Source organism: Zonotrichia leucophrys, chromosome 2, assembly GCF_028769735.1.
Source record: "Zonotrichia leucophrys gambelii isolate GWCS_2022_RI chromosome 2, RI_Zleu_2.0, whole genome shotgun sequence".
Lineage (NCBI taxonomy): Eukaryota > Metazoa > Chordata > Aves > Passeriformes > Passerellidae > Zonotrichia > Zonotrichia leucophrys.
In genome coordinates this window covers 110808557-110834504 of record NC_088171.1, presented here as the reverse complement: position 1 = coordinate 110834504, position 25948 = coordinate 110808557, and the positions used below count along the sequence as shown (strand labels likewise).

At 43.1% G+C, this 25948-nt stretch overlaps 1 protein-coding gene across 5 annotated transcripts in view; it reads right to left on the bottom strand.

Annotated features, from left to right (window-relative positions):
• DTNA (dystrobrevin alpha) overlaps window positions 1-25948 on the bottom strand; it is a 224508-nt gene that overhangs the window by 167477 nt on the left and 31083 nt on the right. For 2 of the 5 annotated variants that reach the window (XM_064706045.1, XM_064706046.1), the window contains exon 2: window positions 1621-1694. The exons of 2 other annotated variants lie outside the window; for them this stretch is intronic. The gene's annotated coding sequence lies outside the window, so the exon portion shown is untranslated. Of the gene's footprint in view, window positions 1-1620; window positions 1695-13098; window positions 13246-25948 lie in introns of those variants that run through there. One more of the 5 variants, XM_064706047.1, reaches the window with a different exon arrangement.

Sequence of the window (25948 nt, the reverse complement as noted above, 5' to 3'; positions counted from 1 at the left end):
TAGCCTCTCTGCAGAAATACTAACCCAAAACGTAACGTGAAAAAAGCAGCAACTAAGGACATTCAGACAGAATGTCTTTCTTCATTCCCAGGTGAACAGAAAGCTCCATGACTTGTGTCCAAATATTTTGAAAGCATCAGCACAAAGGAGTGACAGGTATTAAAGACATCACCTACCTTCCATGGTTACATGAACTGTATCAGATTGAAGAAATAAAACTTTTTTTTCCCCTTGCTATAGTAGTTATTTTCATTCCCCTCAACAGCAATCTAGTCTTCTATGGATGCAGTGGCATTTTAAAACCTGAAGTGTGAAGGTTATGAACTGAATTAACACAAAGGGCAAAAAATAATTTAAAAAATGTAGTACCAATATTTATACAGCAGTTTAACAGGCCATAATCATGATGAAGTCTGTGTAATTGTTTGTGTATATGAAGGGCTTCAGGGGGATGAAAACCGTAGTAAAATTTGATGTGCCTTTTAATCCCTGGATGAACTGCAAGGCCCTGCTTGCAGGAATAGTTCCTGCACTAGGAAACGTTATTCTGTCACTGGGAGACATTTGCAGGTGAGGCTGCCCAGCCATGTCTGAGCCATGGATGCCAGGAGCCCTGCCAGGCCTGTGTGTGTGCCAAGGTGCCACACCACAGCCTGGGACAGAACCAGGCAGGACCACCCCTACACCTGCCCTTGCACTGCACTGAGGGAAATCCAGAATACCAACAAAACCAGAGAAGTGTGCATTCAACAGGCTTCTCAGTGTGGATAGTGGAAGGAGCAGGAAATGTGCAAAATGTGCCTGCTGTGCTGCTGGCACCAGGCAGGGACATGTGAGGCCGGTTCTTAGGAGGCTGTGGGATGGCAGGAAAAGGCTGGCATGTTGCTGTGCTTCTGCCTGCCCTCTGGGGTGTCTGCTCTCACCCAGCAGCACCCTTCTCTCCCCGTGTCTGCATGCTGTGGGACTCAGTGCTGCCTGCACTTTCATGCTCTGCTGTTATACAGCACAAACAGGGAATGTTTTCTGCTGAGGCAACAGTCAGCACAGAGCGACCAGCAAGACCCCAAGCAAAAGCCACCCAGAACAACAAAACAGAATTCAGGGGGCACAAAACAAGTCTACACTGTTAACAGTGTTGTGAATAACTTACCAGCCTTTTTCTACTCTACCCTTTGAGCTTTAGTACCAAAAGGTACTATGAAGCATTCAAAACGCCTCAGCTTAACTCTAAGAGGCTAAAAATCTTAATAGAAATTGCATATGGAATTCCTTTTCTTTTTTAAGCTTCAGAAATGCATGCTTTGAAATACCCAGTGCTCTTCCATCAATATGGAGGTGACTAAATGTAGCAAAGAGCAAAGGTATTACAGGGCAGATTCTTATCTGTTTTTCATTATATTGTAGAGCTGCTCACATCCCTACCACGAGTTCAAAGCTTGAACACAAACTGTTACTGTCTGACAAAAACTCGGCACTGTGTATCAAAGAGCACCCAGCCACATTTTCAAAAGCAGGTTTTTTTAACTCCAAGAAGAATGTTTTCAGACATAAATTGTATTTCCCCAAGCCACTGGCAGTACCCCAGCACTCCCCAGGAAGACAGGTAACACCACACCCTACCCGTAGAAATGATGCTCCTCCGACCGCTTGCTCTGTTCCCTGCTCCGTCTGCCTCAGAGTGCCCAGATCAGATCCTGCCCCGGAGAAAAAGCACAGTCAAAGGCTTGTGACACTCAGAGCCGAGTCCTGGAGCCAGGCTGCAGGAGGATTAAGCAGTACTGGGCTGAAGCAGCATGGATGGGAGATGTATCAAAGTATACTAGTGCTTAGTCATCACACATAGGTAACTGAGAGCGTCTCAGTTTGAAACTGCTGGTCACCATCTGGTGATAAAATATGGAGATGCCAAGTGAGTTAAAGCGAGCTTGTGCATACCAGCATATTTTAGTTACACTACAAAATGAAACCCATCATCACCTTCATTCATACTGTGGTGTCTGTCCCAGCGTTGCAGTTTCATAAAATTTGTGTTAACTTTTTCCCTCCTTAGCTTCAATTACAAGCCAATTTCATCTTTCCATCACATACACACAAACATAACCTTCCAATTCAAGACACTTCTCATACAAAAGGAAGTTAAGTGCAAAAGAGAGCAGCTGAGACCTACAAAGTCATGCCACTCCTAAAAACAGGCACAGAAGTCAGGCATTGGCATGAATTTGCTAAATGATGCAGAATTAAAGTGTTAAAGGAAAAGATAGGACTCTGGCCCTTCCCCTGCTTCACAACTCTTCAGTGTGAATTACAGAATCCTAGAAGTACAGCAAGATGAGGCCTAGCTGACCTTTAAAACAATGAATAATTTCCTAACATGGCGAGATGTTTTAAATATATGTAACAGCTTTAAACACCCAAAGCACTCTCTGTTTAATTATTTTTGCTACATCTGAAATATTTGAGGAAAATGTAGATGATATCTCTAATTTGTTAATTACCAGCTGGCTCCTACCATGCATTATTAAGCTACTGTGGCAGTGACTAATGCCTCTGACAATACTAAATTACTAACAACACCTTGTGGAGGAATGTGACCCGAGCAGCCTAGAAAGGACTACCCGCAGGTGTTTATTTTCAGATAAAGATGGCTTAGTTACTCAGGCATAGAGCAGTACCACAGTAATGCCCACGTCCCAAACCCCACATGCTGCCTACCCCATGAGCACCCAATGCCCAGTCTGGAGTAAGCCAGACACCTGCATCGTGCTCCCTGCTCATGGCACAGATGTGGAGGAGGAAAAGCACACAGAGTTTTTCTCTGGAGGTGCTTTAGCTGCAGCCATGGCTCCTCGCTCAGTGGCTCGGGCAGGGGTGCTGGATGAGCAGAGATGCACCGTGCACCCATGTCTGGGACTCTTCCAGCCCAGCAGTCCCAAAGGCTTTGAAACAGGGAAGATGAAGACAAAGGAAATGTCATTGCCCACAGAAGGTCCCTCTGCACAGCTGCAGCCCAAGCACTGCCCTTTTCCTCTCACCTTTTTTTTTCCTCTAAGCACTTTCTGCCAAATTGATTAAACTAATAACATTGCAGCTTGAACAGGAACGTACATATCTTAGTCGTAAGCGTGTGAAATAACATTGCTCTCCCTTCCAAGTCCTCCTGGAGTGGTGAGGAAATCCAGTCTTCTCTTGTGCATTTGCATTATAATATTGCTGAACAAACCTATTTTACTGTAAAGGGAAGGGACACATTTTCTCCCCTACTGTAAGTAGGTCAATGAAAACATGATGTTGTAAGGATGAAACCGTTCTCCTCCATCTTCTTTCCCCTAATGGTAGTTTCAAATAATTCCAATTTAATTGTGTTTCTAGTGTGAGCATAGTAACACTGTAAGGTTATTAACAACTGATGTATTGGTGGTCCTAAAGTCTGGGTTTGTGCCTTCTTGAGGGCTTATTTTAGCCTTAGATATATACATGCAATTCCTACACATGGCCCATCGTGGCCAGTTAAGAAAAGCCTGCAAAGAATCTGGATGTGAAATGCAATGCATTATGAGGCACAAGAATTTAACACTCAGCTCTGAGACTGACACTGAGCTTCTACATTAATGTGATCTCCTTTTTAGGATGACATTCTGACTATCACCTCCTTTAAACCTGTGAGCAGTGAACTTGCTCTGAATTAGCACTGGCATAAACAAAGCCAGAATATTTCCAATGGAACTATGCCAATTCATAGCACCTGGAGACTTCTCTGAATGCATTTCATCAGGAGGGATTATCCAGTAGCTGGAGAAACATTCAATTTCCAGCTATAGTTATCTGAACACTAAATGCAAACTAACTAACTAACTAATAAATACTGAATGACAATTAGGAAAAAAAAAACATTTTGGGGGAGAACACCCCTCTCCTCAATGAGAAAAAGGGCAGAAATTACATTACACTAAAGAGAATACATAGTGCCCAAAGTATTATAAAAAAAAGTTTAAAAAAAGAATGTTGCTTTTCTACTGTCTATTTCAGAACAGATGGTGTAAATTAGTTTTGTTCACATTATCTGAAAAAAAGAAAAAAAATTAATTCACCTCATGTAATGCCTGTTGCAAGCTCTCACTCACCCACACAAGAACTCCAAAGGCAGGGCCCCTTCTGCAGCCAAATGTTTGTCATAACAAAGGTTACATGCTCTTACAACCCACTCCTTGTATCCTTGTCCTGAAAACAACAGGCCTGCCTGGGACAGTAAAGCTGAGCACATACAAGTGGACATCACTCTGTCCTCACTGTGAAATTTTTACCCTATGAAACCCCATGACTTCAAAGGAAACTCGGATTTCATCCGAAGAATCCAATTACATATTTCAGATTTAGGATGGACTGTCAAGTGCCAGCTGACAAAGTGATGTCCCCAAGTATTTCAGGACAATGATATTTGAGATTAAATGCAAAGCCAGCTGTTTATGCCTTATCTAAGGAACACTTCAAAATGAGGAAATTATATGATGATTAAGTGTCTCCTCCACCTCAGCAAAACACATTCCACTCGGCAGAGGTCTTTGCAACCAGAATTTAGAAAGAATTTCTGTCATTAAAATAATTCCATGAGCAGTATTATCACCAGTATCATCAAATCATAGGGATGGTAGGAAAGATATGTAATCCACCTCCCACTGTGAGATAGAGTCAGATACATTTTGTTCATGTTTATTAAAGTCATTCCTAACACTTCCAGTGATGGAGACTCCACAAGACCCACTGGCAGGGTATTTTGTGGATAAAATTTTCATAGGGTTTACCTCCTCTTGTTTCATTTTAGATCCATTTCTCTCTGTCCATGGCACAGACAAAAAAATTACTTGCCCAGTCTTGGCAACAGCCTGTACTGTGCTGTCTGTGTTGAAAACCTGCCTTTCTCCTACTCACTCCTCAGCAGACTGCTCCTCCTTAGGCACAGAAAACTTAACCCTTTCAGGGCTTCCCTCTGGGCTATGTCCTATGGATCTCAGGTCACTTTTCCTGCCCTCTTCTCCACATCCAAAGTGGTCAGCATTATCTTCAAGAGCAGTGCTCCAAACTGAACACAGAACTACAGCCGAGTGCTCACCAGTGTGGGGATTGCTCCCTGCAGGCTGTGGGCCCACATGCAGCTCAATACTGTGCTTTCCTGTTTCCCCTTTCTACTGTGCAACAGCTCAACATTGCCAATCCATGTTCAACCAGGGATCCACAGCAAACTCTGTCCTTTCCTGAAGAGCTGCTGTCCCACTGGCTGTTCCCCAGCCAGCTGGTGACAACAGCTCAGTGAACCTTCTGAACTACACACCACCACTACAGCCTCTGTGCACCTAAGAAGAAAAAATGCCCTTGCAATGCTGATTCTCAAAAGGCACCAAGTTGTGGGTAGTTTTTCATCAGCACACAGTTCAAAACACTGGAAATCCATCAAGGACTGGGCAGTATTTGCATAAACTTCTGTTGAAGTGAGGGAGCGACCACCTTTGTTGATTTAGCATCTGACTCCCATTTATTCATCAATCAGGCACTTTTTATAACAGTGTTAATTCACTTCATGCATATTGCAAAATCTGAGCTCCTGATAGGCTGTAGAGAAAACTTCAGCTCCTCCTTTTGTTTACAATACCTGAAGTTAGTTTACTGAAATCAAGATCAGTGTTCCCACCATGATATGAAAGGTTCTCAAAACCTTCATATCTATTCCCAGACTGGCTGTCTGTTCCCAGTAGCAGCCAAGGACAGAAAGGTCTGAGAATCTTGTTGTTTATATAAAAGGTGGCTGAGAACCTAATTATTTACAGGATCAAGCCTGGGAAAGGCTGCTTTACAGCAGGCTTCTATATTTCCCTCAGCTGAATACCTTCATGGCCTCTTTCTTTAAGCCATGCTTAAACCAGGCTCTCCACAAACTTCCTCACTTTTTATTTGCTCTATCTACCAGGAGCAGGGTGGGAAACCAGGTAGGACTATTTTCCCTAGGCTGAAATACCCAAGTTTATGTCCTTGCTCTGTATAGAGCCTGTCAGTATAGGCAGCCAAGCCCAGTACAGCCCAAGCACTCACCTACAGTGGTGCTCAACAGAAAAAGGACAGGAGCAATGACCTGTGAAATAGGTATGGACAGACCTGGCTAGGCTGGGGTTCCTTTCTGGCAAAGCTTGGTTTCTCTTGGACATAACACAATGGATGTCTTCTTTTCTACTTCAGTATTTGGCAAAAGCTCAGGCTTTGTGCACAAGGAATTTACTTTTGCTTCCTGTAAATGAGAGTGGCATGAAAAATTATCTGTCTTCTTAGTTGATGCCTTTTTTCACAGAAAATACACTGTTCCAACAGAAGTGGATATTAAAAAGAGCAACAGCAAAGATTAGGCCTGTTCAGTCCAAGTTTCCACCAAATTGAGAGTAACTGCACATGACAATCAGCCACCACTTATTCCCCCTTCCATGAAAATGTACTGTCCTGCAAAGAGCTCATATGAGCCTGGAATTATTATTTTTCCAAAACTCTTTAATCTCTAACAATTTTAATTCTATTTAGGAATACATTAGCAGATTTAATATAGGTGAAAAACTTATATTTTGGATTCTCTTCAACTATCCACTACCTTCTTTATTTATTTAACTGTATGATTTCTGAAATCCTATGTACTATCACCTAGGGTCACATAATTGCTATTTGCAATTATCATTTTAGCAAGTTTTCTCTGGTAACCCCCACTTCCTACTACAAAACCATTTTTTTCAGTTGCTCTGCTAGATTTTATGGCTGAGCTGAAACTTTATATATCAAATATCAGAGCGAGGCTGAATGCATTATTTACACATTTTTGGCAAGTTTCAAAGCTAAAGTTAAGGAAAAGAAAGAGTTTCACCTTTAATTATTCTTTTGCCGAGAAGCCTTCCTTTCTCCATTGTTTCACACACAAAAATTCTGCAGGCAGATACAACAGTTACTTTCCTGTCCCTTTCACTGAACAGTGGCTGAATTTATTAACAGAAGTCCCACTCCATGCCCAAGGATGGCTCACAGGGAGCTTTAGAGCTTACAAGTGCAAGTGATTGCTCTGGCAGCTGAGGGTCTGCACCTTTGCTGATGACTCCTGTTTTGAGCTGATGTGGGTCTATGGGAGACATGCTCAGGGGGCTCCTTGCAAGCTCACACAACCTCGTGTATTTGAAAATGTGTCTCCTCCCTGAGACTCCCTAGGCAAGCAGAGGAGATGGAGCAAGGACTGCTGCTGAATTTCCACTTCTGAATGTGCTGCCAGCCTGCCTTGCTTGCTGTGACTGTGTTTGATGGGTCACCCAACTCTGTGGCTGGAATCAGGGGGAAGACAACTCACAGCTTTGGATGAAGAGGCCTGGAAGGTGGCAGAGAAAGAGAGATGGGAAGCCAGGACACAGAATAAGTTGTAGGGGAAGTAACATGATAGACAACATTAGCAGAAGTGGGGGGTTTTAAGGAAAAAAATATGGCTTGTTTACAGAATAGCCTGGCAGAAAACATAGCTTGACTCTCAGCTTTGTTAGGTTCTCCCTGCATTCCTGTACCAACCAGCATAATACAATTTATACTTGCATTAAGCTGATGTGATTTATTTTCTCCAATGAGCCAGGGAAACTGATCCAAATTTTAAGAACAAAAATAAAATCATAAAGCACTTTGCATTTTGTTAGATCTGGTTGGAAATTTGAGCGATCCTTTTGGAAGCAAGATTGTTGGTGTATATTCAAAGAACAGTATTTGCTATCATAAGAGCAATTAAAAATATACATAAAATATCAAGATAAAGGACTGGCCAGCTCTCCTAGACTAACTTTAACTTTTCAAGGAGGTGAGAAAGCTTTCAGTCCTACAAGATAGGATTCCATGTTAAGAATGTGACAAGATTTCAGAATTATCAACTCACAAGTTAAAAAAATGATTAAATCAATGTGTTGCCTTTGTAATTCAACATAATTTTTTAGATGAAAAGGTAGACATTCTCAAGTCAATTCATAGGAAAAAAAAGAATGATCTACAAGCAGGGAATGGATTGTATTTCTGTATAACACAAATTATACAGTAGGTCTCTTAATCCAATATAAATGTATTGTGAATTTGAAAGAAACAGGGGGACAGAAACTTGTGATAGCCAAATAATCATTGCTTTAGAAATCTGGAAAGAATCAAAGTGTTCCCTGATGTTCTTCCAATGTTGCACTAAGAATGAACACGCACTGCAAAGGTAGTAATTACTAGAAAGCACATACTTCCGTTACAAGAGGAATTTTTAAGATGTAGCAGGAAAGCCCAAGATTACTAATTCTATTTACTTGGTAAAGTGTACTCAAGGACAACTTCACTCCAAGCATGTTCCTCTGTGCTTTGCCATTGCTTACTTTCATTGTGTTTAAAAAAAAATAGTCACAAGTTGTCATCAAATTGCTTTGAAAGTCTACTTGCTGACAGAATTTTCTGTCTCTGTTTCATTTTTCTCTCCCTTTTTTTTTAAGGTTCCCCTTACTGCAAATTTTCTTACAAATTTACAAAGAGGCCACACTAGTGTTATCCTTACCATAAAAAGAAAGCAGGAATGCAGCATGCAGGTACTACTTTTCATCCCTTGATCCTGGAGCACTTCACAGAACCAGGCCAAGTATCACCATCACTGCTCTCAGAATGGGATGCACCAACACCCTCTCCCTCCCTGGCTTGACAAAGATCACAGGCACAGAAGCTGACTTCTTCCCTCCACTGCCCCAGGGGAGGTTATGCTCAGCAAACAGCTATCACCACACCAGCAAATGAATTAATAAAGAAAGATTCATCATTTCCAGTGCTTTCCTATCTCTTTATTACACAGACTATAATCCCCAAATCAACTTTTAGAGCAAGAGGCCACATAATTGGTTCAGACACAGGAAGGAGACAGTAAAACAGTTTCCTGTAACACCCCCTGCAAGGAATGATGGTTTTTCAAGACTGTTAGGTGTTGGGCATTCTCTCAACTACCACAGCTGCAATTAGATGCATTTTTAAGCACCCTATTAGTGGGAAGTATCACTGTGTTTCCAGGTAAATCACTGCATACCATAATAATTAGCCAGGAAGTCCTTTATTCCCTGATACAGCAGGAGCCAGAATGAATAGTGAGTGCAGGAGATCTGATATCACTTGGACAGGCAATTTCCTTGGGCTTCTACTCATGGGCTCAGAGGTGATAATATGGCTGCATATGACATAATAATTGCATTAGGTTGGGGGGTGGGTGTTTTTTTTTTTTTTTTTTTTTTACAGAATTACAAAATTGGAGAATTGAGGCTTTCTACAGTGTGGTGCACCAGACTGTCATACTCTGCCAAAACAAATCACTAGGAGAAGAATCAGGAAAGGAAAATAAAAGAAATTGTATCAGTATAAGCTGCTTCTTCAGAGCTCAGAAAAACACCAGCACATTGTCAGGGAACTGCGGGGAAACAGTCCTTAAACTCCTTACCAACCAGCTCCTAATGACACTTCCATTTTCTTATATATGGCAAAATGACCACTGCAAAAAGCTTGAAGATGAGGCTAGAAGCAAAGTTTTACAAAGGCAAAAAAGATCATGACAGAAAGAAATTGGAAACCATGTACAGTAACTAAAATCTAGCAAGGAGGTATTTTTAATACTCATAAGCATATCCTTGCTACTGGTTTTAGCATGGTTTGCAAAGAAAAAATTGTAGGATCTATTAAAGGGGAAAAATGTCGCAAACCCATTTTCACCTCAGAAAGAACAATGTTCTCAAACTGTCATGACAAAGTCACAACAAAATGGTACAAAAAGGAGGGACATAACCAACCTCCTTGAGAAGAGGACATGCTACCTGCCATGACAAAGCAGTGCTTCTCCCTAGGGGACTGCAAGCACTCAGCTCCTCAGAGCAGGAAAGCATGGCATATGCTGACAGTGCTAGTGTACCAGCATCACAGCAGCACCTCACCCACACACTGTAGCCAAAACCAGGGGGACCAGCTCCATCAATGTTCTGACCCCTGCTGGATCCCCCTGAAGATCAGCACCTTCATGACCTCTCCTCTCTCTGCAGCAGCAAGAGGCAAGGGCAGGGCACAGGCTCCCTCTCACCATCCCATCCCCTCTGCCTCAGCAGCACTTCTCAATTTCCCCCTGGGTGGGATTATTGGGGGTTCTGGGAAATGTGAGGAAGGGAAAGCTGCAGTGAGGAAGAAAGACCAGAAGATCAAGAAGAGCATGTCCCCACCCCTAGCAACACCTTCTTACAAAAGCCTTTTAGAAAGTGATGTCTGCTTCTCTCTCCTTGCTCCCTCTCCACTTCCCAACAAATCCCAGTCACCTAAGAAGCACAAGGCTAGTGAGGGAGAATGGGGCAGGGAGAGGAGGGCAAGTAGAGGAAAGAGGTTCTAGTCCTTGTGTCATGTCCTCATAAAGCTACCACACCCTCACCCCTTACCCCAAAACCTCACTCAGTATCACACTGCTGTGTAGTACCATTATCACTGAGTGCAGTACCACACTCACCCTAATCAGGAAAAATTCACTCACTGCAGTCCCATACATGGAGTACCACACATCCTAATCAGGAAAAATTCACCCTAACAGCTGGCCAAGGATTTTCCACTTTAGTAAATATGCCAGCATTTTAATAATTTAGAATTTGTATCAAATACAACTACATTTTCTGTGGGAAAATATCACTTTATTGAACGTTTTCCATTTATTGCTTGGACAATTGGCAAATATTATTTCAGGTGAATTAGGTAAAGCAGAACACTTTTAAAAGGCAATCTAATACCACAATGTAGTTCTTTACCCTGGGAACATCCTGTTCCGGGGTCGGATGCGCTTTCCTTCCAGGAGCGAGGTTTTTCAGGCAGCTCCACTTCCCAGAATTCAAAGCATGTTTCTTTGTGACAAAGCTCTCCAGTGCCTCTTGGACATTTAATTATGGGAGAAGGGTCTCAGATAATGAAATGGGAACATCATGCTCCTGAACTATAACTTCTGAAAAGCAATACACTGTGGTAGGGAAATGCAATTAAATTTTGAACTGACTCAGGAATTTCCCATGGAACATTAATTCTATTTTCTGCTCACCTCTGAATGTCAGTCTATTTTTCTCTTTCAGTTTAGGAAGCTTATAAAAGGTGCAGTGAACCCCTACTTCTAAATCTGTGAATTCTCCCTCCCTCCTTGGGGAGGCCATAGCCATGGGAAGAGCATCTGCAAACAGAAGCCTATTGTGCTAAACCTTATCAGAGGCAATGCTTAACTCGAGGAACTGCTACCTAGATACCCAACAGAGAGAAACACTAGAGGTATTTTCGCCCCCTTCCAGCCCCCTCTGGTCTGCAGGGGCTTTGAGAACTCACATGACTTGCATGAAGCAGCACAGGACCCTGTGCAAGAGCCAGAAACTAACCACAACTTCACCAAGACTCACTGCAAGTTTTACTCATCCCGACATTTTTTGTCTCAAAGGTCTTCCACTTCAATACCTAAATAAATATTACAATAATTTCTTGATGTAATGTAAAAAAATCTTTCATGTAAGCAACTGTTGGCCTGGAAATTTAGCCCAGGACTGAAGCGTTGAGCTAGTCAGAGTTACTTAAAAGAACACCCAGCTACTACAAACTCTAAAAGAACTGGCTTGGATTTCATTTCTCATTCCTGCATCTGGTTTTTGTGCCAGATTTACCTTAAAGGTTATTTATCTATATCTTTCTTCTCCATACCCTACACTTAATCCCACAAAAATCACTTTACAGCAGATTTGCTCATCCAAACACACCCAAATGTTCTGCAAAATTCAGGCAAGCTGACCAACAGAGATGAACTCCATCAAATGCCAGAAAGATACCAGACACATCATCTTTCCCTGAAACAGAGGAACTGTTTCTATTTTAGTTCACCCACTTTCACATATTGTGCATGACACACACTGCCATTATATGCATCTCTTGAGCAGTGATATCCATAACCAAAAATGTCAGGCGTCTCAGTTATCCGCAGCCAGCACCTATTTCCTATGGTTATTATGGGCAGCACTAACACGTCAGGAATTCTGAGTATGTTTGGGGGAACTGACACCAGATCCTAAGTTAGGAGCTTCTCTACTATGAGTGTAAAACACACATGCCCAGAAAAAATGGTATAAACAATGCTGGCATTTAGACAACACACACTCAAAGCCCAGATTCAGATGAAACTCTCAGACTACAAGTTCTTGCTATATAACAAATAGTACATCTAATTTCCAAACAAGCTGCTGTATTTTAAAATCCTTTTGGATATAGGATCACCACAACTTCACCAGAAATGTTTCAGAAATTGCCTGAAAAAGACATTGATCAATGAGGCAATGTATCTGCCAGATACTGAAATTACTTCTGATAAGTTCTAGAAAGAACATGATAGCCTGAATTTATTTTTTTTTACTCAAAAATTCACTATCTAAGTGAGGACTACCAGGGGAATGCACAGATTTTTAAATTACTGCTAGAAGGACTTTGTTCAAAGAAAATGATAGCCAAAATGTTTTTTGTTTTTTCTTTAAAAAAAAAATCAAACTCCCAGTAAAAGCATTATTTGGGAACAAACAAACACAAAGGTTAAATTTAATTAACCCTGTGCTGTGATCAAATTCACCCATGAGGAAATAGTTTGTAAATGAAACCATGGCCAAACAAGCAAGCAAACATTGATTACATCCTCTCTAACGTGGAAAACAACTTGCTTTTCAACTTTGTAATAATAAGCAACATTTCAAACAGCCTGTCCCACTAACGAAGAGCAAAGGTATATAACAAAAATCATCTGTTAGGAACACAGCACTCCAAACCATAGTGCAAAATAAAGCCCGAGACACCCTAGGTATGCCAAGAAAAGTTAACACTTCACAGAGGAATAAAGTTCAAATGCTCCATATGGGGAAAACGGGAGACTCAATCGCCCGGGGTAAGCATTATTTCAGTATCCACCTCATCCTACAGGAACTGCCGGAGTGCTTTGAAGGCAGCAGGAAAGCCCAGAGGAACCACCCCAGCAAATGCAGAGGCAAGCTTCCTACTTACCCCACTGTATGCACCATGATCCCTTTTGCCACCTTAGTAATTCCCAAGAATCCAGACTGATGTTACTTTTTTAGGGAATATTACAGCTGCTAGAGGAGACAGAGGCAAGCTGACAAGCAGAACTTTGCGAGAAGCCAGGCAGAGAGGGATGAATTTAAACCTTGGCTCAAGATGCTGTGTATTCTGCGTCTATCTTTAACTTCTAAAATGATTTGGTTTCACATTCCTCTGAAGTCCTGCTGGCAGATGCCTTCGCGGAGCTTTACCAATCGCAGGCACCCTGCCCCCTCTCCTCCTCTGTCCCTCCACCTCCCTCCCTCCCATCCTCCCATCCTCCCAAGCTGCCACTCCACCCCCATCTGCCCCATCCCCACCTCTCCTCACACACACACACACACACACTCACACTTACACACACACACACACACAGGGGGGTGGCTGGCAGGATTTCACGGGCCTCCAGCCCCGGCTGCCCGCCCACGTCTGAGGGAGCCGCCCGCCCTCCCGCCGGGCACCGGGGCCAGCGGCCCGGCGAGCAGCGCCTCACGGAGCCTTCGCAAATCGGGGCAGGTACCTGGAATCACAGCCTGTGCCCACTCAGGCTGGGTCCCTGAGCCCAGCGCCACCGAGCCAGCCGCGGTCCTTAGCGGGACCCCCGGGACTCATCTTCGGCAGGGGAGCCCGGGCAACACGAGCTGGAGGCCTGGGGCAAGGCAGCAATTCACCCGCTGCTGCACGGAGGGTCGGCAGAGACACATCTGCAGCTCACAGCACTTCCGACTGACTGCACAGGCAGCTTTATGGAGCAAGGCCATTTTAACAAAAAAACCCCAAAAAATCCTAACCCAAAATAAAATATATAATAAACTTTGTACCAGATCTTGACTACAAAGCTTTTAAACTTCACTCTTAGTCCGTGGCTCCTTACAGTAACAATGCATTGCAATGTTGTTTATACTCTGAAGTAACGACTACAGATTAAAGATAGAATTCTAGGTGACTGAAGTGGGGAAAAAACCCCTTCCATGTAACTCCAGAAGTCAGTACCCCTACCAGAGGTTGCTAGTGTTGACATAAACCCCTGACTCTTAAGATCAGCATTTTGAAGCAGCAGATTTTAATGCTCAAATGCATATTCTGTTGAATACTGCCTGCCATCAAGTCTGCCTTATCTCAGACATGGGTGGGAGCGGAACAAGCCGCAAGACTTTATGTAAAATGTATGAATTATTGAACACTTTCAGTTGCAACAGGAAAATACCAATTGCCAGTCACACCAATTCAAACAAAATAACCTGGTAAATGCGTCTCTTTTCTGGGAATCTTCAGCCTTTGTCTGAGCTGCTGCCAAGAGGGGGTTGTAGGGATGCGGCCAAGCAAGCAGCGAGCACAGGTTGGGGCAGAGGGGACAAAGCCAAGCTGTGCCCAGAATCCCTTGGCTGAAAACAGGGTTTGAAAATGCCTTGCCAATGGCCAATTTCATGGAGCATTACACTTTTCCGAATGCCAATGTTGAGAGGCTGGACTGATACAGTAGTAAAAGTGATCAAGCATTTACTTCAGGCTAATGAAGGAAATGGGTCAAACTTGGAAAGGCCTCGAGGGGGGGTAAAAAAGTCAGCCAAAGGGCTGTATCATAGGGCATATTAAGAAAGTCTCCACATCTCCTGCCTGCTTGATAACAAGCATAAAAATAAGTGCGTTTGAGAACACATATAGCATATATAGCCTACTGAAAAATAGTAACTCCACCGTAATTTTCATGGTCAGTCTGCATACACTGAAAGGTGAGAGCTCTTTTTAACCTGGATTGAGGTCAGGTTTGTGGGCCTGGAATTGTTGCCAGCAACATAGAAACATTAAATAACAAGTCAGCTGACAGCTCCCAGAAAGTTGAAAGATTTCTTTTGAATCACTAACATTTGTTACAATTAGCAAAGCCAGACCCCATCATGCTCAATACCTGCCTTCCAGAGCACGTTAAAAACTCCAGCTAAACATGCCATGGACTTCCCGACAGATGAGGAGTAAGTCACTTCACTGCTTTTTCTCAGGATTCCTGATACAACAGTTCAGGGCATGTGTCTATTACTCAGGTTGAGGAGCTGCAGGGAACTGCAGGAAAGCTGCCTTGTTAGGCACTGCTTTCTTACAGGGCCACCTCTAACACTGCTGGCTTATAAAGCCCTCAGAGCACAGAAAAACAGAGCCAGAGAATTCCCGTTCAAATGGTGCAACTTCATATAATGCAGTATGTACATGAAGTAATTCTTTTTCCCAATTGTTTGTAAAGACGTTAGCCTTGAAGGGCAGACAATCACTAGAAGCAGAGACCAACTGTTAACATTAGGTTTTTAAAAGTACAGTGCTTAAGATGCTCAGAGAGACAAAAGAACAAAGAAAAGTCTTTGTGTCTTTGTGGCTGAGGGCTCTCTTCTAATTACGGCAACAAGGAAGGAAGAAAGAAGTTCGCCGGGGAAGAAGGTGTGATGGACAAATGTGGTGATTCAGAAACGAAGTCATGAACAGGAAGGATTAGGACTGAGCTGTTTATAGGACTTCAAACTACCTCTAGAGAGTGCTTAAGTGTTAGGGAAAACAATGGCAGGGAAATCCACTGAAGTACATCCACACTTTTATCTAAGCTTCTGCGTTTCCCTTAGTAGATACAGAGGGAAAAGAGATTTGGCTTTGAATCCTCTAAAAGGCCACTGTTTGCTTCCTGTGCCTCCTAAGAGGGTATTTAAAAATCTAAGAGTATGGAGAGGGGAAGAGCTTTGGAAAATGATGCTGGAAGTTACCGGGAAACCTTGGATGTCAACATGGACAGCATGATCCCAATCCCATGAATGAGACAGCCAGAGGTCATATGTCCAAAACCGTATCACACAAGCCAAAGGAGAAGACAGGTGTCCAGTTTCCTCAGATGAAGAGCTGTGCAGTAATACCAGGGTCTAATGTGCAACACAAAGTGTACAGCTGCAAGATTTACCACTGCTGTGACAGGGAATACTGCTCTCCCAGCAGGGTCTGCTGCTTATAGCCAGCATCAGTGAAACACATCAGGGACTTCTGTGGCACTGGATTTGAGATCTATGAAAACATATTAATAGTAAGTTCTTGTGGAGGAGTGGGAGCTCGGGTTAGAGCTGGCATAGGAGCAGACAAGGGAGTGGCAGAGAGAGGAGAGTAATTTGGTATCAGCGACAAGTGTAAAGAGGTAACATGTTTGGAGCCATGTGACTTCCTACCCATTCCCAATTTAGCCAAGTGCCTAAGAGGCATGATCTGTCCCTTCATGTTTCGCTATTTTTAACATGCACAGAATTTGCTCTTTGTCTCCCCTTGTCTGTCAGTGTCTTCAATTCATTAGTCTTGGCAGTCTAAAGATTTGGGCTTACTGGGACAAGCAACATCTTCTACCCTACGGGCTCAATCTTTCTAGGTCTTACTCAAGAGTATTTCTTCCCTTTGGAATGATCTTGTTAACCTCTGCAGATATTTCAGCACAGGTTTGTCCAAGAGTAAGAGCTCGGGAGTAGGGGCTGTAATTGCACTGGCAGGCACGGAGTTCCTGCCCATCCCAATGGATTCAGCACTGTTTATTCAGTATTACTCAACCTGCACAGCCCTCACTGCCCCAGCTGACCTCCAGCCAAGCCTACTCAGCTATGTACTTACACCCTCTCCAAAATGGTCCTGCAGGTGGGGTCTGGCCAAGTGTTGATCCATGTGCTGCTTCTCTCCTGCCTACCATTTTTTCTTCCTTAAAGACACTGGGGACACCTATTGCAGCAGTGGGGACAGGGGGCTCTTGGTGGCAGCCCCCAAGCACCCACTCCCTTGCTGCTCCCCACCACGCTGCCTCCAACATAGCAGGATACACCTGTCCTGGAAGGAAACACAGGGGATGGACATGGGCTCACCTAGGGCAAAACACTGCCCTGGTCTCCCTGGTCTGGGCACAACACTCCTGCCATTGCCATGGGGCCCACTGGGTAATGGCAGGCAGCTCAGTCACTGAACATGTTCAGATGGGTTAGCTCTGCTATTTGTAAAACACATGCAAATTGTCTGAATTCTTAATAAGCATTAAGAAAGTAAATGGGGAGTGCACTTAATGCATACTCTGTGACCATTTTTGCAGCAACAGAGGATTTTCTGTGCCAGCTTTTTTGTTCTTGATTTCTGTTTCTGTGATTCAAGCCACAGGGAAAGAAGGGAGATCATCCATTGTCACAAATTGAAGCTTCAGAAATAAATCATATTTTCAGTCACTGCATTTTACTAAATTAAGAAAAAATCTATTCTTTACTTTTAAACATGTCTTTCTTTTTGCTATGTCCTGTATTTATACTTTTGGTAAAAGTTTTTGGTATAAACACATGGCTTAAACCAGTATTTATCATCATATACAAGTATGTCACATGTACATATTTTAACATTAATTATGAAGCATTAAGCAACTTTTGAAAAACTCTGTGCCCTTGCCTTTACCAGATTTCAAGCTCAATTGAAAAATGCCTAAGGGGAGAACTAGAACAATTCTGGTTCCATTTATCTTTACACTAAATATAGGAAAAAGACTATTCCTTTTTGTGAGTTGCCCAAATTGATCAACAAAATTAGGGTCTGAGATATAATAAAATTAAGAGCAACTTTTAAAAAATGAAGTTTTGTAAGTTAAATGGATAATTTTACCAAACTGAAAAATATTTTTCTAAAAAGAAAAAAAAAACCAACAGGTAAACCTAAGCCCACAAAATGCTGAGGCCTGCAAAAGTCTTTCTGGAACTGGTAATGCTCCTGGATAAATAAAAAGGCTGCTTTCAGACTTTCTAATATCATCTATTATTTGTCCTCTACCTGAAAATGCTGAACTTTCAAGGTTTGAAGTGACAGCTATAGTTCATTTAGGTCGCTCAGTGAGCAGCGCCCCTAATGAAGATTGTCTTCCTCAAGATTTATGATCCTCTGCTATTTATTGCTTCCAACAACAGTAATCCCTGTTTCCTCTAAGCTCTCATGACCACTCCTGCCTCTCAGGACAGGAGAGCTGCCCACCTCTGAATCCAGCTTCATGCAGCCAACCTGCACTGCCTGCCTTCACAATTATCCTTTTAATTTCCCCAGGCCCTCATGATTGTTCTTCTAGATACTGCCCTTAGTTATTAGTATTCCCAACTCCCTTCCACTTCTGTATTTTCTCCCTAGCTGTGGAAAAAGCAGCAAGCAGGTTGTGCAGCTTGATTCAGAGCTGTGTGTGCTCAGACTGAGCAGCCAGCACAGGTGGGAGCTGCTTTAGGAGAGGGATGTTGCATGTCCTGTTCTTTTTTGGGTTGATAGCTTGGATTCCACTTCGGGAGAATCAAGGAGAATCAGTATAGCTGAGATTTATTCCTAGGTGTTTAATTTAGCAGAAGGTATCTGTAGAGTTCAAAACTACTGGCTGTGGCCAGGACTGTGAGACAAACAAACTGTGTTCCCTTAAAAAGCCAAATTCTGAGAGTAAAATAAACAAACAGCCCACATGCCAGCTACAAAGATTCATGACACAGTCTTTGCTCCAGCAGAAGATGTTCTTTGTCTTCTCCAATGATAAGAACCCTCTGCTGCTTTAAAGGCTTTATGTCTGGTCTAACCAAGTATACAAAAGGCAGCACACAGCTCTAATTAAGAGAGCTCATTGCATCCTGTTCTTGGACAGGAAAAGTGAAATGTTTGTGAAAGTCAAGATCACAACACCAAAACTTGTCTCAACATTCACTTGAAAACCAAGTCCTTATTCCGGAAATTATTATATATTGATATTTTTGTTATGGAAATGGCTCTGTTTTCCTGCCTCACTGCAGCACCTTGGTTTCATTGTAGTGCTAAATTCTGCACTGAAAAAAGTTTCCAGGAAGTTATTTTGCAAAAATGCCACAAGCGTTCTCTCTTTAATTGCCTGGACAGGCAACCCCAAGTTTTTGTGGAAATTCAGCCACTGTGTGAAGTGTGCATGCAGGCAGACATGACTGTGCCTCGAGTGGCACATGCACTTTTTCCAGAACTGGAAGAGGATAATCTATGAAACAGATTCTATGTTTAATTGAGCTAAAGGTAGGAAAAATCCCCTTTCATTCGTCCCACCAAAAAACCCTCCTGCACTCGAACAAAACTCATTTTATTTCACTCTCCAGACAAAAAACTTGGAAAAGAAAGGAAATAATTTTTTTTCCTCCATAAAGAAAAAAAATGCACAGCAAGTGTCGGATCTCAAAATCTCAGCCCTGAGATTCTGAGCCTCCGAGACCAGCTTGGGGGTCTCGGGACTCCTGGAATGTTGCCAGAAGTGTCTGGTAGCTGGACTTTAACCCTACACAGGAGACGACAAGGATGAGGGCTTCACAGGGCTTCACTGGGTGAATGGTGAAGGGATTAGCTAATTAGAGGGTGAGAAATAGGGTTTAGGATTTATGTACAGGGGGGTTTAGAGGAGTAAGATGGAGGAATTGGGGTGTGTCCTGTCCTCCTCCTTCTTCCTCCTCTCCTCCATCTTCTTTGGCCACGGTGGCACCTTTCTATTGGTTATTACTAAGAGTACACCGAGTTATAACAATAGATGGTATTGGGGAAAAATGATAAATATTGTATACGTAGCAAAGGGTATAAAGATAGGTGCCTGCCCCGGAGGGAGACGGAGTGTGCCCATGGCTGACTGCTGTGCGGATCTTTGCTGGCTGAAAGAACATCTTTTAGATAAACAATTAATAAACATAAAACCAGAAAGAAGAACTGAAGCCTCTTCTCGTCCTTTGATACGCGGGCTGCGTCAAGGCCACCTCCGGGCCACCTCCGGGCCACCTCCGGGCCTCCCAGGCCCCTCAAACAGCCGAGATAAACCAGACAAGCAAGAACAGGGAAGGAGGCCTGAAAGTCTCAGAAATTGCTAATGAGAGCCGGAGCATTAATATATAGGCCACCAGCAGCAGGAATCCCATCAGATCAGTTATGTAAAAGCCAGCAGCGCCTGACTCGCTCTCTGCGCCGCACCAGGGCCCTGCAGGGCTGCGGGAGGTGTCCCTCCCTCACACAGAGCCCTCTCCTCCTCTGAATCCCGGCCCACGGCAGCCGCAGTCCGCGGGGGATGCCCGCGCCCTCAGGCCCGGGGTCCCGGTGCTGGGGCACGGGAAGGGAAGGGAGGGGAGGGCGGCTCGGCCCGAGGGGCTGCGCTGGGGCGGGAGCACGCAGGGTGAGACAGCCCGGGAGAAGCTTGTCCTACTGCTCCCTCTGCTGTACCCATCCTGCGCAGAAATCCCAAATGGCAGCGCCGAGAGCTGGGACAAGGCGCGGCAGCTCTGAGCGAGGCCTGCAGGTAGCACAGGCCGGGGGAAGAGGTGAAGCCGCTGGTGAGGAGGCAGAAAGCGCCACCACACTCGGGACATGGCACCGCACGGACCTGTGTGTCCCACCCAGCAAATCTCCTTGGCCCTGTACCTGCCAGAGCTTCACTGGTGCTTCCTGAACAGGGGAATAAAGCCTCTCCTTGGCACCATCACCTCACTTGGGGCACGTATTTAGATCATGGGCTCATCTTAGGATTTAGATGGGTGTCGGGATCAGCCCCAGAGAAAGGCCCAGGAAGCTCCCTGGGCAGGGCGGCAGCCGAGTCCCACATTCGGTGTGGGAACCCAGAACATCCCTCTGGCTGTCCAGGATGGCCAGGACCCCTGCCAGGGGGCTCAGAAGCCCTGGCATGGAGCCCAAAACACCTGTGGCTTTGATTATGACCCGTGGAGCAAATTACCAACCTTATATGAAGATCAGCAAGCCACAACAGTTTAAGTAGAATAATAGTGAAGTTATCATGGGGTGGAAAAGTAGATTTTAGGGTTTCTGGTATGGGGGTTCAGGAGGCAAGACTGAGGGAACTGGGTGTGTCCAGCCTTTCTCCTTCTTCTTCTTGGCCTCCATCTTCTGCTGTGAGGTTGGCACTTTTAGATTGGTTTAGAGTAGAAGCTCACTGTCTAACATAGGTGAGAGGTATTGGAAAGTATACTTTAAAAGTATACGAAGTATACTTGTACTTGTAGAAGTATACTTCGTATACTTGTAAACATTGTATACGAAGTTTTTAGTATAAAGACATAACACGGCCCCGGGGGCAGGCAGTGTGCCTGGAACTGTCCTGCTGGACAGACCTTGGCAGGGCAGGAGAAAAAATTTTATAGGTAAGACATAATAAACAACCTTGAGACCGAGAAATGAAGAGCTCTGATTCCTTCTTCAAGTGCCGGGCTGGGAAAAGAGACTTTTGAACTCTTCTCGGGGTCACTCTGACCAGCTAAAGATCCTGACAATTAGGGAATACTGGCAACACACCCAGCAAAGTGGGAAACCAGACCACCCTGAGTCACCTCAGTGCCAGCCACATCCTAACAACAGGGAGCACAGGGAAAACAAAAAAAAAAAAGGAAAGGGGAAAAGTGGCTTATGGTAATGAAGTCCATTAATCATGTGGTAATTAACAATCTGATTGTTCTAGAGAATGTTTTTTTTTTTTTTTCCTAACCAAAAACCACCTGAACACAACTGCAGTCAATAATTCCACCCTGCAACCTTTTTTTTGAGGGCTGATAATTTGGCAGAAGTGGATACTACCTATGGAAGACATTAGCAGCTGCCATGAAAGCATTTGTTTGAACACAGGGAAAACTTGTACCCCATGGAAAGTACATATTCTCAGACATTCAAACATTACAATGTCTTTCTGCAATCTTCATAGCAATATTTCAGTTACTCCACACTTTCCTCTTACAACTAATTTATGGAAATCCAAGCTAGAGAAGAAACCATTTCAAAGGAAGAAATGTCACTCAAGCACTTTTTCTCTGAGAAGGTGCACACTCATCAGAATTGGGAGAAATGATGAGAAGAATCAGCACCTTCAGGAAAAGTGGACACTTTCCATAATAAAAGAGGGGATGAAAGGCTGGAGTGCAAGGTTAGGGCTTTGAAAATTCAGCCATACACTCATCTTAAACCTTCTGGAGAATCTCAGGAGTTTTACACAACTTGAACCAGAAACAAAACAACCCTTCCTAATAGCAGTATGAGACTAAAGAAAATTATTCAGTGAGTTCCAGAAAGGCAGTGTTAACAGAGAAGACTGAAATCTCTTTTTTTCTCCATGCCCCAAGTATTACTTCTTTCTATATTACAGAACATCTACCAGCTAACGGGAAACCAGACTTTATTATATAGCACGGTGATAAAATGAATTATATTTAAATGTCAATGGAATCTTTGAAATAGAGCAAATTTGGAAGAAATCCATTCAGTAATTTTAAAGTTGTGAATAATTAGCATGGCATTTTCAAATGCACTTGATCAAATTCATGACCTAATTCTGCTCTAAATTTTTTCATTTTAGTTTTTGTGAAGCTATATGAGCCATGCAATACTACAGTAGTATTAGAATGCTTCAGCAGTAGTGAGTCCTGCTGAAAAATTCTACCCTTAAATGAATGACTCCAGCAAAAGAATGGGACATGGCAATTTGGGGCAGAATGAAGCCCATTTTTTCAAAGGCAGCACTCCAGATTTTCACAAATGCAAACAAATGCAGTTTGACCTCAGGACTGACACAATGTACCTAATGCCAACTGCCTACGTTACATGGGAAGAAGAAGCTGGACTGGAGCTGAAATATAACAACTTCCAATGGAAAACTGAGATACTGTAAAACATTTTATCTGTAGCAAGACACTTATAATTACAGATTATTTTGACATTGTCCTGTTAAGTTTCATGATGACCAGCCACAAATATACCAAATGTGAGGCACAGAGACCAAGCACAGGTCTGGTCATAACCTCACTGTCAGATGCCACAAAGCTGCTCCTTTTTATAGCACCTCCCTCCATCTCACTGAATTCATCATATTTATCCCCAAATAAAAGAAATTACTGGGGTTTTTTTCCCTTTGTTCAGAAAAGCAAATGCTTTATTCAAGAGCCTCAGACATTCCAGTGTAAATTATTTGTACTTCTTGCTACAAAAAGTCTTGCTCCAGGACTTTGTGACAACACTGACTACCTGAGGGAAATCAAATTAACAGCAGCTGAGACAGAACTATTAAAGGCATGTTTTCCCCTATGTACAGTAGTCTGCTAACGTATCCACAGGCACTGAGAGAGTGAGGATAAAGCAAGGACATTTCTCTGAGCCATCACTATCTTTCACATTACTGTCTGTTCCTGTGAGGGAGCTGTGGATGCAGTGATATTGATAGGCACTGGGGTTCCTTGAGCCTCAACTCAAGCATGCAGATTTTACAGACATGCACACCATGAAGACAGTAGCTTCTGAAATAAATCAGGCAAGCTTTTTGCCTAAGACCGCAGAGGTAACTGCAAGGTTGCTGCTAGTTCTGAGTGTAATGATGCAAGGAGGTGGGGCACCTAAAGCCTCTCCCCTGCCCTCATGCCCTCAGGAGGCACCATCCAGCCTCCAGAGAAGAAGATGGGTTTGGGATGGCACCCAGCCTCTTCCTGCCGGGGCAAGATGCTAACAAAGGAGCTGTAATCATGCCTCTGCATTAACTCCTCCTGCTCCATGAGGGAGATGACATCTCCGCTGTTTCCAGAGAAGGGCAAAGACACATACACTAGCAAAATGCTCAGAGAGGCGGGGTCCACATTTGTAACCAGGAATGCTACTCTGAAGTGCAGGCAGGAGACCAGCACATCATGCCCCTGCTACTCAGGCATTACCTGAGAGGTCACTGGGGCAGGGCTGGTTGTTGAACATCACGCTAGCAGTGGTAGAAACCTGACCACGTCTCAGCTATGCCACAGGTTTGTTTTGTCAATTTAGGAATTGACATGTTTACTTCCTCCCTCCCACTTCCCATATGCTTTGTCTGCATAGCCTTGAGTAGTTTTAAGGTGGGTGTCATGTTTCTAGGTGCTCAGAGCAACTAAAACTTGGAGTACCTTTGACCTCCTAGCACTACTGGCGCTAAATATTGAACACCATTCAAGTAACATTTTTATTCCATTTAGCGAGTGGAAAAATAACTGAGTTGAAAGGAAAATGCACCTTGCTTCAAAAGCCTCTTTAATCAGCCCCAGAATCTGAACCAATGCTGAACATAAGATTTAAATTTGGCTTAATGAAAACTGAATAGACCAAAAAACAACAAAAGAAGTCTCTTTACAAAAGGTATGGATTCAACCCAGCCAGTAAATAATTAAAGCTCCTCTCTGTTCCTTACCACTTTCTATTTTAAGGCTTTTCATTATATGGGATCAAAGTCAGCTCGAGTTGGAGAGAGTTAGACAAATCCATCACGGAGACAGAATGAATGTATGATCTCATCCCCTGTGACAGCAGCCCAACGGTACCACCTGTTTGAACTCGGCTCTTACCACTTCTGATGACACTGGCAATGTCAAGCAAATTGCTCAAAATTCAAGGGTGGGGGGGGGACACTCTCCACCAAAGCAAACAAAAAAAAAGACAAAAAGCTGTAAATCTGGCATGAGGAATGCTTACAGGCAGCCAGTGCTGCAAAAAGAGCAGCCACAGAAAGGGTTCAGATCCCATGAACATAAATCACTCTGGGCCTCAGAAAATCAGCTGTATGAAGAAAGACTCAAAAAGAGTCAAATGAGAAAGCAATACAAGACAGCTGTATAAAAATTATAAATAATAAAAATAAGGAAAAATAAACAACCTTATTTATTTACTCAAAATGAAAGAAAAAGAATATATTGAAGCCGTAAAACAAAATAATTAAGAGATATGAAAGGCAAGTTAAACAGGAGTTTAAAACTGACAGGGAAAATTATAAGAGATTAAGGAAAATGCTGTTCTACCTTTTGGAACTTAAAATGTAAGTTTACCCTGTGGAGCTGTCTGCAGCAAAATATAATTGGGACCAGAAAGGACTATAAAAGAAAATATTAATTAGACTGTTAATGAATACCTGCATGTTCCCATTAGAAACTCATCTATTTTAAAAAGAAAGAATATAAGCCTTAATGAACCTCGCTTTTTTTAAGCAACAGAAGACAAGCACTTATACTTCCTGATACAAACAATGATTAAGTGTCAGGGAGTAAGACATCCCTTAAGGGGAATCCCCAAGGATTAAGAAAATCCCCTCTTGTCACATTATTCCGGAACTGTCAGCTGGCCAGTTCCTGAGCACTGTCAGGAACAATGTACTGGCCCAGATCCAACAACCAATGTTTGGTTAACACTGAAGTTCAGTCAAAAGACTTCTGTCTAAAATGCTTGTTTAAGGAAAAAGATGACAGCATTGCGAGTGTACCATAAAGCTTTATTTTCTAAACCATTTCTTGCTCTGACTGCCAGTAGCTAGAAGCACTTGAAGATTAAGGCAGCAAGCATACATCAACTCTACTTGGCTTGGTGTACAAAACCACTTTGGTCTAGATCTGGGTCAGGATACACGATTTCACTTCTTTGAGCTGCTTGATGTATTCAACACAAACTTGACTTCAGGTCTGCCACTGCACTAGGCACATTTGCAGTTCTAGGAAGTTGCAGAGTACTCTGGCTGATTAAACTTGCAACTACACAAAAAAAAGAATCAAACTGTAAAGTTATTTCAGATATAAAGAAAATCTCACGGCTGTGAAATTCATGCATTTTTTTTTTCTTAGTCTACTAAGATGAAAACAAAGAAGCAGTTTAGCACTTCACTGGTTGAAAGAGCTATTTCAAAACATGCTCTAGATTAAGATTGCATGGCAGGACCTTTTCCCAGTGAGAACAGGCACTCTGGGGATGAGTAGAGGCCCCCAACAATAATGTTCTCTTTGGTGACCTCATTAGC